Source organism: Cebidichthys violaceus, unplaced genomic scaffold (assembly GCF_023349555.1).
Source record: "Cebidichthys violaceus isolate CVI_PGR_0920_01 unplaced genomic scaffold, fCebVio1.0.p SCAF_6, whole genome shotgun sequence".
NCBI lineage: Eukaryota > Metazoa > Chordata > Actinopteri > Perciformes > Stichaeidae > Cebidichthys > Cebidichthys violaceus.
Window position 1 is genome coordinate 4,470,563 of NW_027176816.1, and position 14,320 is coordinate 4,484,882.

At 42.3% G+C, this 14,320-nt stretch overlaps 1 protein-coding gene across 1 annotated transcript in view; it reads left to right on the forward strand.

Annotated features, from left to right (window-relative positions):
• The window catches only part of LOC137889432 (ELKS/RAB6-interacting/CAST family member 2), a 140,989-nt gene that overhangs the window by 124,291 nt on the left and 2,378 nt on the right, over positions 1 to 14,320 (forward strand). The gene's annotated exons all lie outside the window — the stretch shown is intronic.

A 14,320-nucleotide genomic window follows, 5' to 3' on the forward strand; every position in this document is an offset into this window, starting at 1 on the left:
AAACACACACAACCTGGACTCATTACACTCAGTAAACAAATAAGTCATTAATATCAGCCTGCAGGCTTCAGACACACAAATACAAGTGTATGGTGCATGTGCTCACTCGCAGACACACCAACAACCACGCCCAAGCCCACTGTGTGTGAGGCTTCTATTGGCTGTAGGGTTTGGAACTAGCGAGACTAATGATGTGGTCCTTGTGTTCCTGCTTCCTGTCCTTTGCTGGAGGACTTCCTGTAGCAGAGTCATGTGGTCCTGATTACAGTCCAGATCTAAGACCCCTGGAGCAGGACAGTTATGCTCTGATACACACACACATTCCCCCCCACACGCACACACACACAATAAATATAGAATAACCTGTGTCCCTCTCAACAGATATCTGATATTATTGACCAGGAGCACTGGAAATACTGAGCATCTGTGTTTACTTCTCCTTTCTTTTCTCTTTAAGTTTCTCTGTCTGTTTCTGGTTTTTCTGCCTTCCCTTTGTTCTGTAGCCAGGAGGTTGTTTGGTGTGATGAGGGGCTGCCTGGTCCTGTTGTATTTTACTCACTGCTCTGCAGCCCAGCCCTGGCACCAGACCTCACAGCTGTACTATTGATCAAGCAGGTTGGTCAGTTCTGTAGGGAGAACTACATAATCAGTGACTTTTTCAAGTGTAAAATCAATACAGGTTAACTAGTGCACCTGAGGAAACACACTTTCTCTGTCTGTATATTTCCGTTGAGATCCAGCAGTTACATAAGACCAGATCAGTGGTTTTGCACGTTTTGTTTTAAACTAAAAAGCACATATTTTTAGATCTATTCCAGACATTTGCCAAAAATACCATAAGATAAAATCTGCTACTAACCAGTCAGCCATCATTGCTTTCCATTCATTTAAACCAACAAGTACTTGAACGCTCTGAGATGTTAGCATTGGTTGTCAAGCAACAACTTTGTTATTGAGAGAAACAGGAACATTTGCATTACCCTTTGACAGCCCCCTTGTGTGCTTATTGTTTGTCGTCTTAGTTTTATATTCTGACAGCATAGCTCATGAATTCAGCACTTGTTGGCAGCTGACTCTTTGTTTTTGGAGTGGTCTCGAATGCATCAACAGGTAGAATTTCTAAAATGCTCCCTGTATCTAACTGCATCAGGCAATCGTTAAAGCAACTTACTAAAAGAATAATGTTCACATATGGATTACCTTTCTCAAGCACATTTCAAGTATCCACAAGTTGATTTTCATATTCCGTGGCTGCCTGTCCAAAAATGTAGGGTATGCTTTGGGAAATGGTCAGCAGTAATGTAAACATGATCGGTATTTGTATATAGAATTTGTGGTTAATGGGATAAAACATGCAAAACATGTAAAAGTATGGTTTTATAAACAGGGTGGATCCAAACAACTGACAGAAGCTGGCGTAATCTAATAGTCCCTTGCTGTTGTATTAGTAATTTTTTACATTTTGTTTAGCAGAAACAGCCCTATTATCATGATGGAGCATCTCGCTGTTTAACAGCTCCATCCAAGTGCAAAGTTGTCATTCCCCATATGCTCTCTGTAGAATAGGAAAAGTGTGTGGAGTGTGTGTGTGTGTGTGTGTCTGTGTGTATAGAGCCACTTTCCAAGGGGAAATTGTTAGCAAATGGGCTCCAACTGCTGGCCTTTTAGCTTTGCAAACACAACCTGAAGGCCTCACCCCACATCCCCTTCTCTCTACTCAAGCCCCCCTACTTCACCCACCCACCCTCCCACCCACTACAATTCACCTGCCCAACAACCCCAAGGCTTCTCATCCCTCTACTCCCTCCCTCCCTTCCCTTCTACCCATTTCTATTTTGCTCCCACACACTAACTTAGACATTTCCATACCTATTCATCATTCCCTTTCCCTCCCTCTCTGTGTCTCCTTCTTCACACACAGAGAGTCATTCCTGAGTGGGTAAATAGAGTAAATTGGGGCTGACCCCCAGGGTTAGCAGAGGCCACGCTCTCTTTTCATGTCAAAGCCATCTGAAGGCTGATTGGTTGATTGCAGTGCTCTCCGCTTCCAAAAGGCTCCCTTGTGCTGCCGTAATTGCCCTTTCTTGCGCACATACACACATCAACATACTTAACGCACATACACACAAGCATGCACGTACATACATGCGGAGACACACACATTCTTACTGGCAAATGACTTAATTGGTGTTAATTGCATAATGACAGTAGTGAATTGGACCTGGGTCAGAGGTGACACAGATTTGAGTGGAGAGGGGGATGGAGAAAGGATGTTGGGAAGATGTGAGAGGAAGGCTGGCACTTCTAGCCTGTCTCAGTCTCAGTCTCCCTCTCTTTCTTACTCAGTTCCAATACCAAGCAATCCTTGACCTGATTGCAGAAGTTGGCCCGTGGGGATGATATACACATACACTCACACGCACAAAAACAGACAGCCCTTTGTGGCGCCGAGGGATGCTCTATATACTTAACACAAGGATTCAATTTGACTCAGTCTGCATCTGTGGCTGTGTATGTATGTGTGTACCTATGTGTGTGTATTTAACTATACCAGCAGAGTATGTTTGTGTGTGAATGCCAGGGCAGCTGAAAGGGCTCTATTGGGGAAAACGTTTAAGCCATCATCATTAGAGAGTTGTTGGTACAGAGGTGTGTTTTAGTGAAGGACGTAATTGGCCCGTCATAGTGCTGTGTAATCTTCTCATATTCTATGAAAACAGCAAAAGCTATTGGCCATAATGGCCATGTTTAAGGTGGGACCTTCCCATGTTAAACATACAGCATCTTAGCTTGATACAGGCTGGAACTGAATAGCAGAGAGAGAGGGTGGTTTGTGTAATGTTTGGTGAATACCAGAAGCCCCGCAGTCATGTTTTATGTCCCGATGCTCCGCTGTACACATTTATTTACCTTTTATTTTATTTCATGAAAATCATTCTACGTGTGTGTGTGTGTGTGTGTGTGTGTGTGCGGGGGGTGTGTGTGTGTGTGTGTGTGTGTGTGGGTGGGTGTGTGGATCGCGTGATTTCAAAACCAGAGCTTTCTCTAGCGGAAAGATTTCTGAGACCACCCGGGATTAATTTCTCTTTGTGAAAATGTTATTGTGTGTATGCAAGCATGCGTTTTGTGCATGTCTGAACTCTACTGCAATTAAATGAGTAGGTTTGTGTGTGCATATACCTGAATCCGAGTGTGTTTTTCTGTAAGTGCATGTGCCCTTGAGTGTGTGTTTGTGTGTCCTTGTGTGTGGGAGTTACAATATCCCCATCCTGCTGTTAATAGGAGGGAGTGAAAAGTGATGGAAGGTATGGAGAGAGATGGGCCAGTGATGACATAGCCTTATGTTCACCCCCTCTGGATATGGCCCACTTTATATTAGATCTATCCATCATAAGGCTGCACTCAAGTCCCACATGCTTCCTATACCATTCGTATCTAGATGTCCACTGTACATGTGTTAGTCTCATCAATGTTCTACTCATATGGTACATGGTCACGCTCATACTTGTAAAGACTAAATGTACTTTGTCATACCCACTGTATACTTAGTATGTGTGTGCAGCCTGTATTGACTCTCTTTAAGTGGTTTTTGTAGCTCAGATGATAGATGTATGGTTTTCTTGTAGTTCCTCAGAAGGACTTCCCCACAGGCTCATCTAGACACAAAAGGAGCTGTCATTCTCTGCTTTTCTGATCTCACTGTGTGTTCATTCAAATATGTGTGTGTGTGTGTGTGTGTGTGTGTGTGTGTGTGTGTGTGTGTGTGTGTGTGTGTGTGTGTGTGTGTGTGTGTGTGTCGGTGGTGGAGGGTTTGTATGTGCCCGTGTAAATGCCTCAGTGTATCGGAGCTGTCACCTGTTCCTTGTGCTCTGTACGAGCCCTGTCTCTGGGCGAGCCTTTGATCTGGTCGACAGGAGATTCCTACGGTGTGAAATAGCCCCGGACAGATTTACTCAATGAAAGAGCAGGCCTTAACCACTGTTATTACACTCTTTTTTTAAACATCACTGCTTGTGTCTGTCTCTCTGTCTCTTGTTCTCTCTCTCTCTCTCTCTCTCTCTCTCTCTCTCTCTCTCTCTCTCTCTCTCTCTCTCTCGCTCTTATTCTCCCTGTCTGGTTCTGTCTTTGTCATTTGCTGCCTTCTTACATGCAATATAGATGTGCTTATAAGTGTACATGCATACATCTTAAATTGGAGGGGATTTTCTGCAATATTTACTGCAGAAGCTGTTGCATTGAGTCATAGCTGAAGTAAAAAAAAACAGTAAGTCCTCCACTCAAAGCCAAGGTTACCCGTGTTGTAACTAAAGAACAGATGTGTAGGTCAGGGCTACTATCCATATTCCTAGGAGGAGATTTTGGACACAATACAATAATGCACATGACATTTTCTGTTATTGTTGCTTGTTTGTGCCAATTCAGTAATGTGTGAGTGCATGGGTGTATTCAGGGATGTGAGAAATGACACATAGCACCACAGTCTCTTTATAACTATGACGGGAGAGATGAGGGAAGCACTATCTGGCCCCTTCTCCCTCCTTCTCTCTGTGCTCTGTTAGTCTGATATTAGTGAGTTAGGTTGGGTGTGTCTGTCTGAGCTGTTGAACATGTGTCAGAGCCCAGGTGGGGAGAGACACAATGCAATTATGCCTGTGAAACACCACCCATGTAACACAAACACTGTCCACATGAGTGTACTGGCAGTTACGTTGGCTGATGCTAATTTATTGTGGTGAGCTGTGCTATGTTGAATGGTCCATTCTGCAGACCTAAAAGGACGAAACCGGAAAGAGTGGAATTGAAGTGACTGGGGAAAGAGATGCTTTAGAAACATCATTCTACATAGCTATTGCATCTCAATAAAAATACACATTCTTAAAAGACAGGATAACAATTTTTCAAGTCTGTCGAGGTTATGTTTGCTGTATTCATTCCTCCTGTTCACGCTGGCTGTTTTAAGAGATCATTTTAATATGCTTCCAATGTAATTGATGGGGGACAACATCCAATCTACTTTCTCTGCAAACACATACTAAAGGTAACAAAAGACAATAGTTTCAAATAATCAAACCAGATAATAAATAATTCACAAAATCACATCTTACTATCCCTCCACTGCAGTTCAGCAAGGAAACACTGTCTTGGAAAACATAAACTGCTTGATTTTTGTAACTGCTCAACCTAATATCAGCTGTAGCTGAACTGGAATGCACTTTTGCACAAAGTGTGCTGTGCATTTTGTCCCCCATCACCTCTACTGGAATCGCATTGGAAAAAGATCTCTTAAAACAGCCAATATGATAAAGAGTACATGGTTGTAGCAAGTAAAACATGTTTCAATGTTCATAAGGGCACACATTAAGCTGTAAGTGCACTGCCCAACCACTTTAATAAACATTTTCATCAAGTTTGGGGAAGTTAAAAGCTAGAATTATTCCAAAACTAAGAACTCACATTTCTGTTGATTTTTCTGGAATATGTATATACAGATATATTATCATTGGCCATGTAAGTGCTTTCTAGAAATTACAAAGTAGATATTTTCTTGTCATCATCAATTATGTTACAATTACAAAAAGTTACCCTACCCAAAGTTCCCATATAGGCTACCACATCTACTATGCATTGTCCATTTCATTTCTAGCAACTATTTGGGTTGACTTCTCCTTCAACTAGGTAAGTGGGTTGAGACAGCTGTCACGTGTCATTACAGCAAACTGGGGGAGAGATGTGGGGTATGCCAGTTAAACAGAACTACTCAAAGATGTGTGGTAATGTGAGTGATGGTTGAAAGTCACAGTCTGTGACCTGAGAAATCTCCTACTAAACATCAGCACATGACCTTGCTTGGGAGGCCTGAATTCTTTCAGCCTTAAGCCGATAGTATTCCCAGCACCACCCAGACAAAATGGACCAACTTCACACAGACACAACTCAACATATTATACTGCAAATTTTTGTTTTTGGAAGTCTGCACTCACTCCAGTAAATTTCTTTTTCACAAATCATTTTACTGCAAAGTATCCTGTGCTAATATCATTACCATGTTTGGGACATGAGTTTTAGATATCAGAGTGAAATGAACAAGGGTTACAAAATGATCCCCAACTTAGCCAGCACATCAATATCCCACATCAAAGACTTTCACAAACAGATTGAGACATATAGTTCCAGCACTACTCTATATCATCCTTGGCTATCATAACAGAGTTTTTGCCAAGACAGTGCAACCTGTTGCATTAATCCCACAGCAAGACTACATTTCGGAGCAAGCCATAGCACTGTCAGTGTGGATTGCTCTATCAGCACTTATTTAGTGGGTACAGTGTGTTTCAGCAGTAAATATCACAAACCTATGAGTCGCTTTGTCAAAACTAATGTAGATTATTTACTCTCTATCTGCGACCAGAGCAAAAACTCTGTCACTTTATACGATGCTTATTTATGATCCACAGTATCTCCCTTTAGGTTTTGTTGGCAGGGCCTTTTTCACAGTGTCGTTCAGAGTGCTCCAAAAGGTTGTTAAAGGTTCGAGATGGCTGCACAAGTGTCTGTGGTTATCGTCAAGAGTGATAAGTTTACATGTTCAGGGGTTTAGCCACACAGAGGCTAAAAAGTCTCAGGAATCATAACTGGCGCAGACATTTTAACTGTTTTTCACTTGTGTTTGTTTCTGGCCTCAAGCTACCCAGCCTGTTTTCCCCCTCTCTCTATCTCATCCACACTTCCCCATCACAAACCCTATACCTCTCAACCCTGAGGCTGCGACGCTGGGTTATTGCCACAAAAACATTCCCCCTTGCCTCTTTTCTGATTATCCCCCTTCCCACCCGTCTCATTGCCTCACAACATGCCTGCTGGCAGTGGGACCCGGCAGCCTGGTGAACCTACAAACACTCAAAAACTATTGACCCTGATTATTAGGTCAAAAGCTGTTGTGCTTGTATTCAACTCCATTTACTTTGTCAGTTATTTAAGTCCATTAAAAAGTGTATGGCAGAATCATTACTTTACAAGACGTCTAATGCACGTCTGGGCTTTTGTACAGTCCTGTCCCTACCTGGTTGTCATTATTCATAACATGCAATAGATTTACAGTCTAATAATACTAAAAAGTTTTTTTTAATTTGTAGCTCTTTGTGACACTCAAAGAACATACATATTAACATCAGAAGCATTAAAGTTGTGCATAAACTTCCAGTCACCAGAATTGATGTTATATCAAAGAGTTACCTGTCAGTCTGTATGAGTTCATGTTTACTCCTCTTGGTTCATTCGTAAAAAGTCAGGGACTGAAGCAGAACTAAGATGTGTCAAAGAAGGACCAAATTAACCCAACTACAGGAGTGAAAGCACCCTTAAATGTCTTTAAGGAATTTAGGTAAACTAAGAATGCATCATCATTTAAACTCTGATTAAGTCATCAATGTTTTCTTTACTCTCTCTCTCTTTTTTACTAAATACATATAACTTGCAGTTCATCATACCTCTGAGAGAGTAATGCTCAGAATTAGCAACTTCAAACGTAGCTGTTTGGCATCTTTCTCAGGTGTTTCTTCATCCCCTCTCTCACACACTGACACACAGGTCAGACCACCAGGCATTGTGAAAGCCTTCCTATTTATCCACAGTGTATATCCTATATGTCTCATGTCCTGGGGCTATACTGACCCCAGGAGCACCAAACAGACTTGGCCAACAACATGATTGGCTCTTCCTGAGACCGGACTTAAATAGTATTAAACACCACAGTGCAGCTGTGCTAGCACAAACACACTCACTCCGCTTGACAACAAAATTGACTTTGTCACTCTGTCTCAGATCCTGTTTGTAGACAGATTTTGCGTTTGGTTGAAAAAGGAAATAAAAAATTGCCATTTGCTTGTCCATGATGTGTAAAAAGAGACACACGCATGGACAAGAGAAACTAAATCACAAGACAAAATCAGTTGACCCCTCGTTCAAGTGTGATGGAGGAATAAATGAACACATTGTTAACGTTGGATGAGCTGGGGCTCTAATGTTTGATGACCAAACACAAATCTTTGCTGACTGCGTAAGTCTCCATCTTAACCTCAAATACTTGTAGCTACTGAATAGACATTATTATCAGAATTTGTTGACACAAGTGTCCCGCACACACACACAGATACAGATTCATACGCAAACACGCACAGGTCCACATGCAGGCGCAGATACGCGCACCAACACACACCTACTGTATGTAAAGGTGAGCCTGTTTTTCCTTCAGAGCAGATTGAGATCTAAAGGATCAAATGTATTTGCTTAACTGGTTCAAATGATCTTAAATAGATCTGAGATGACCAAACCAGACCAAACCAAACCATTTGAAATCCAAAGCTCCAGCTTCATCTATAACAAAGCATACATCTACACACACACACACACACACACTCACACACAAACACACAGACTTTACTTGCTAGTCTACTTACGTATTAGGCTCATGTCCCAAAAATTCTATTGTGCCAGCTGAGGCTTACTAATCAGCCTTTTCTTATTAATGTGTGTTACTCCAGTCTGGCAGGAATTTATGAAATGTAAAGTGCAGTTTTGTTTTCTGTCAGGTTTGTGTGCTCAGTCTTAGTAGTCGCTTTTTATACTGTAGAAACACAGAATGGGAAAAAAGGTGCTTCTTTGTGTCCAGCCTGGTGGTGGAAGGGTAAATCAGTTAAGAGAGGAAACTGAAACAGATGGAGAAACTGAGTCTGTGGGCAGAGAGAGAGACAGAGCAAGGGACTAGTTGGGTTAGGAGTGAGGACTGCTTGGTCAGTGGAGTTGGTCTCATCTTGAGAAGACATCAAGAGGAGGGTGGAGCATTAATAGCACCCTAGAAAACAACAAAGGGATGACTGCTCGAATGAGCGCTGAAGTATTTTTGTAACATGCACACACACACAAAACACAAATATGAAAACTAAGAAAGGAATGTAGTGGAGAAGAGTAGGCCTTTCAACAGTTGTCTGACTCTCTGTCCGTCTTTTCCATCTTTTAGGAATAAGGTCTTCACTCCAGCCCACACTGTATTTCTGGCATCAAAAATTTCCTCCCTCATAAAACCAAAATATGAATGTCTGTCATGTCTTTTTCCCACATTTGTGTGTGTAGAATCTTCAACATACAAAGAGCAGAGAAAGCACAAGAGAGGGGTTAGATATATGCACATGTTACACTATAAACTTGTTTCTGTAAGCGTAGCGCCTCCAAGCACATTTCAGGGTACTGGGGCAAAAAATGCCACCATGCACCCCCCCACCCCCCACACACACACACACACACACACACACACACACACACACACACACACACACACCAACCCATCCACTCTCCCTCCCTTACCCGCATGAGAGTGCACCACAGCTAGACTTGCATTCACTCCGGTTTTTGCAAATGGGGGTGAGAGGCTGTTACCGTGTCAGTCGGCATGGCCTCTTATCGAACCATCAGACTACCCTCAGATTCTCTTTCCAGATGGAGGTGAGATAGGGCCTCAGAGGCCCGGACCCCCGCAGACACTGAGAGCATGGAGGCCTCCACTGATCTCCTACCTGATGGAGGTGCTTTAATGTGGGCTCGGGTTTCACTTGTCTCCCCTGTCTGGCTGGGCCTGCGTTGGTGTCAGGATGCAGGCGCGTTCAGGGCTCTTCGGCCTGGATTCTGATGGGGCGCTGCTGCTCCACTTCGAGGTGTAGCTCCAGGTCAAGGTGTTGTTATGGGATACAAGCTCCCCAAGGGCCCCAAGCTATTCTTGCAAGAAAAAATAGGTGCAATGGTGGGTTGTAAACACAGCCATACAGGCACTCACAGACAGACTTTGACACGCATGCAGCTGGCCCACAGTAGAGCTCTTGACATTTCTCCCAATAACATAAACACTGCCACTCATACTGCGCTCAGAGCTGGAGAGGGGAAAAGAGAAAAAATGCTGTGATAAGGCAAAAATAAGCTTGACAGGGTAAATGAGTGAGATTAGTCAGGAACTTCTGAGCGCTAAGAGAGACAGATCAAGAGAGACAGAGTGGGGGATGAAGAGGAGAGAGGAATTTGGGAGCAGAGAGAATTCCATGCACTTTTTATTGTTGCGCAAACCTGTATTTAAGACTTGCATGAACATTTAAGATTTTTATGACAGTTTCTTTTTCGCCCCAAGTTAGAAATTTGAAGACACGTTTTCAGCCTCCCTCTCCGTATTTGTGTGCTTGAATTTCAACATTCATGCACATGTTCTTTTTTTTGTTTTTTTACAAACGCAGAAGGACATGCATTTGTGTTTGTACAGGGCGTCTTGTGTCTACCTGCACGACATTAGGAGTAGGCTCTGCAGATTCCACCCATGTCATTTGTACATTGGCAAACCTTGGCTGGACTCAGAAAACTCATCGCCATTCCACAGAGAGCCCTCTATCATTCCTCACAGGATTAGAAACAAAAAAGAGGGAGAGGGAGGGAGTTCAAGGGAGGGATTGCTCTTTTACTTTTTGTTGCTGGCACAGACGTTACTATAATTTAGCTGAAATAATAGAAGTTTTAAAATTGCTACCAGTGTACCCCTCTGTCTTCCTCTATCTCTGTCTCTGTTCATTCTAAACCAGATGTCAATTTGAGGTGGCACAAGGAGACGATGCACGCTAGTGGAGCAGTGTTTGAACGGGAAGAAAGCTCAGAAATATAGCACATGTGAAGCATGCTCGATGTCTGACTCACAGATGCATGCTGCCTCTCCATGGGAGTTTAATGAGTTTGATACATGAGAATTATTATTTTTTATTTTTTTTTCATCAACTGTCAACTCCACCTAGTGGTGTTTGTACTGAACAGATTTCTGGCTGCAGCAAGGACTGAACTGTAATGAGGGAAACGTTACACCAGCAATTGTTAATCTGCTCAGAGTCACTTTATCCTGAGCTTGCTGGAGAAGGGAGGATCAATACCTAGGGTTTGGATATGAATCCCACAAAAGCTACAAACAGTACAGATAAAGTTGCTTCTGTGATCTGGCTCAGTGCTTTTGTGGGATCGGCTGTTCATTGCTAGAGAGCAGTTGCCGACTGTGTTAGTAAGTCTCCTCAGCACCTCTTGGCCTGGCATCTGTGAGGCTTGCTCACACTTGCTTTCACCCAGCATGTGTTTGCTCATATGAAGGAAATTATGTAATTAGCCTTTGAGGGATTGTTTTCTTTCACTCTTTACCCCCCTCTCAGTCTTTCTTTCCCTTCTTCTTTTTTTGCACTCCCTCTCTCTCTTTCTAGTTCTTTGACAGCAGGAGATGGTTAATCTGAGCCACACCCTACTGTAGTTCACCTCCTTCATTAATTGCCAGGATCCATCAGTGGAAGAAAATGAGCTCTTGTCATACAGATCTTAACTGAAGAGTAGCTTTGTTTAACATCAAAGGCAGAGTTTTGAAAGGTGTATGAGGGAGTGGAGATGTTTTGGGTGTGCAGGGGGTTGTGTTGGGCCGGGTTGTGTGCTGGGAGATGGGTGCAGGGGTACACGCGGGCAGCATCAGGGGGAGGAAAACCTGGCATTTTGCTCTCTAATTCCAGCCGGCCTGGAGGCCTGGAGCGCTAAGAAGGGCCTCACTGTTGCTCTCTGGATCAGCCAGGTATTGCTTACATAAAAAGCAAGTGAAAACAGCTGTAGGGATAATTAGCTTGATTCTCCATTACATGCCATGAGGGCCAATAACTAAAAAATGGAGTTTTGTTTGGGTTAGAGCTGCAGTCCCAACCAGGAGGAAGTTGTAAAAGTCAGGCTGAAAAAAAAAGAAAGAGAGGGAAAAAAGGAGAAATTTGGGAAGAAAGGGTGAGCTCTTGAAGCAATTGTTGCCGAGGAGATGTTCTCTCTTCCTGGGGTAGTTTGATGTAGGCCATAAGGTTTCTGGGCTGTGGTTTGAAAATGACTGGATGGGCATGCCACATAGATTCTTGTTTTTTATCCATTTAATATAAATGGAAAATGTTTTTGCTCATAGGAACATGTCACCTCAGATTAATGAATTGGAACTGGACCAAATGTTAATGTTAATGATTTTTTTTAAATCAAATTTGTTGTAATGGATTACATTGCATTGTCATGGAGCAATAAAGATGCTGTATGATTTGTTCTTTTCATCATCAATTAGCATGTTGAAACACCATTACACCTGCATACAATTAATCAGACACATGATAAGAACAGTGATTTGTTTTTGTCATGGTTTTCCTTGCAAGGCATTTTGTCAAAACTGCTTTTCTTCCAAAGGTTAAATAAACCATCCTTCAGAAACATGATATGTGGTCACATTCTAGGCATGTGACCACAGAAAAAAATCATGTATTCACAAAGAATGTAAACAAGATGAAATATGTATGACTACATAGACAGAACAGTGAGATGCCACTTCTGTCTCCCTGTATTTCACCCAAATATCTGGCCCTTCATTCAACCAAATGTCTTATTTTTTTTACATCACTCCTCTTGGTAGAGTGAGGGATGGGGGGGATGGGGGGTCTTTGTATCTTGAATCTTTGAACTCACTTTTATTTGGTGGGATTATCTTTTTTTCTGTAGGATTGAAAAGACACCAACCAGCGTTATTTCAAGTGAAAGAGCAGCACTTTAACATTAATGGTCCCCAAACTCTGCACGAATCCATTTAACAGGCAGTTTATATTAGTAGCACTTAAAGACAAGAAGGGGTTTCGCCGCTCATATCCAGACTCTCAGGCTTGATACCCAATACTCAGGACAAAGACAGACAGTCATCAGAAAGACAGACTAGTATAGGTTTTGGGAGAATTGCAGGTGCACTAATAAAATAGACCTTAAGATCTAAAGCCTCATTTGGATTGCCTATCCACTTGAAAGGACTTCGATCTGTTATGTACTGTATGTAGACACACACACAGTACTGGTCACAAAATGAACATTGTTTAAATAACACCTCAACTAGACCTCTGTTTCTGCAGAGGGCATTTGCAAATTTTGATAAGTCAATAATTGTCCTGTCTCCAGATGCAGGCTAAACCAGTATTAATATGGGAACGTTTTCACCCTGTCTGATCCCACCATCAAGCACACCGAGAGTGGAAGAGTGGGGAGGAGGATGAGGGTTATGCAGGGAGTAGAAGATAGGAATGGCTGATTGGAGTTAGGAGATGATGGCTACGTGCTGTAAGAGGGAGAGGGAAATTATATTTAGCAATTTAAAGGTATGTATTGTAATGGTAGCAATTTTTGATTTAAAAGGACAATGCACCCAATTGTGATCTGAAAACCAACCTCAAAAGAGACACAAAAATACAAACATTCATGTGTGAACAAAGCCATTATGAAATGTGGCTTTTATCCCCTCTCTAAACCTACTTTCAGTGAAGTGGCTCAATATGATAATGAGTGACTTGAGTCTGATCTGTTGGAGTAAATGTCAAGTGTTAATGTTTTAGTTTTATCAGGAGCTGTTCCTGTTAAGATTCAAGTCACGGTTTGAATATTACAGTGCAATTCATCACATTCATACTCTCCTTATGCAGCCAAACTGCTGCACACCGCCAGTGTCTGTTTGATAAATGGAATCTCCACGTGTTTTTTTCCACTTTGTATCAAATGAGCACGCTGTTATTTTCAGTCATATTCTACTTATTTCAAAATTATATTTAACTTAGATGCAGAAACAGTGACAAGTGCTACCTCGCCCAGCTGGAGTTTATGCAAAAGTGAGCACTTGTGTTCTCTTTGTGCAATGCAGTAAATGTGTAGTTGGCTTGTTTCGCAGCCCTGTGGACAATGACCTTTGGGCTGAAAAGGCTTTAAGCAGCCTGTTAGAGCCATTTGAGCTCTTGAACTTATTCATCTTGTGGTTATAGCTTTCCTGGCTAATATAATATGCTTTGCTTTGTCACATGTTTCTGAAGCGGGCGTAATCATTATTACAAATGCAGAACTCACACTCAGGGACCTACAATTCCATATGATTTTAACAATCTGTCACAACATGCCGACATGTAAAATAATCATAGGCCGATAAGCGTACACACATTCATGACCACAAGGCAACACACACTTCCTCATTAACAACATGAACACAGGCGTCACATGTGAGTTTGTGTAGTGAATGCGTCTGTTGTGTGGCAGTAGTGAGGTGTTGAGGGAGAAGAAAGAGGAGCGGTCTTCAAACATATCCACAGGCAGGTCGTTCTCTCCATTATGCCCTACCAGGGGCCATATTTGTTGATTCTCTGGCCCTAAAATCATTAATTTAAGTGCAGACGACAGTGAAGAAACCTGAGAATGGCGTCCAACACACATCCACAAATTC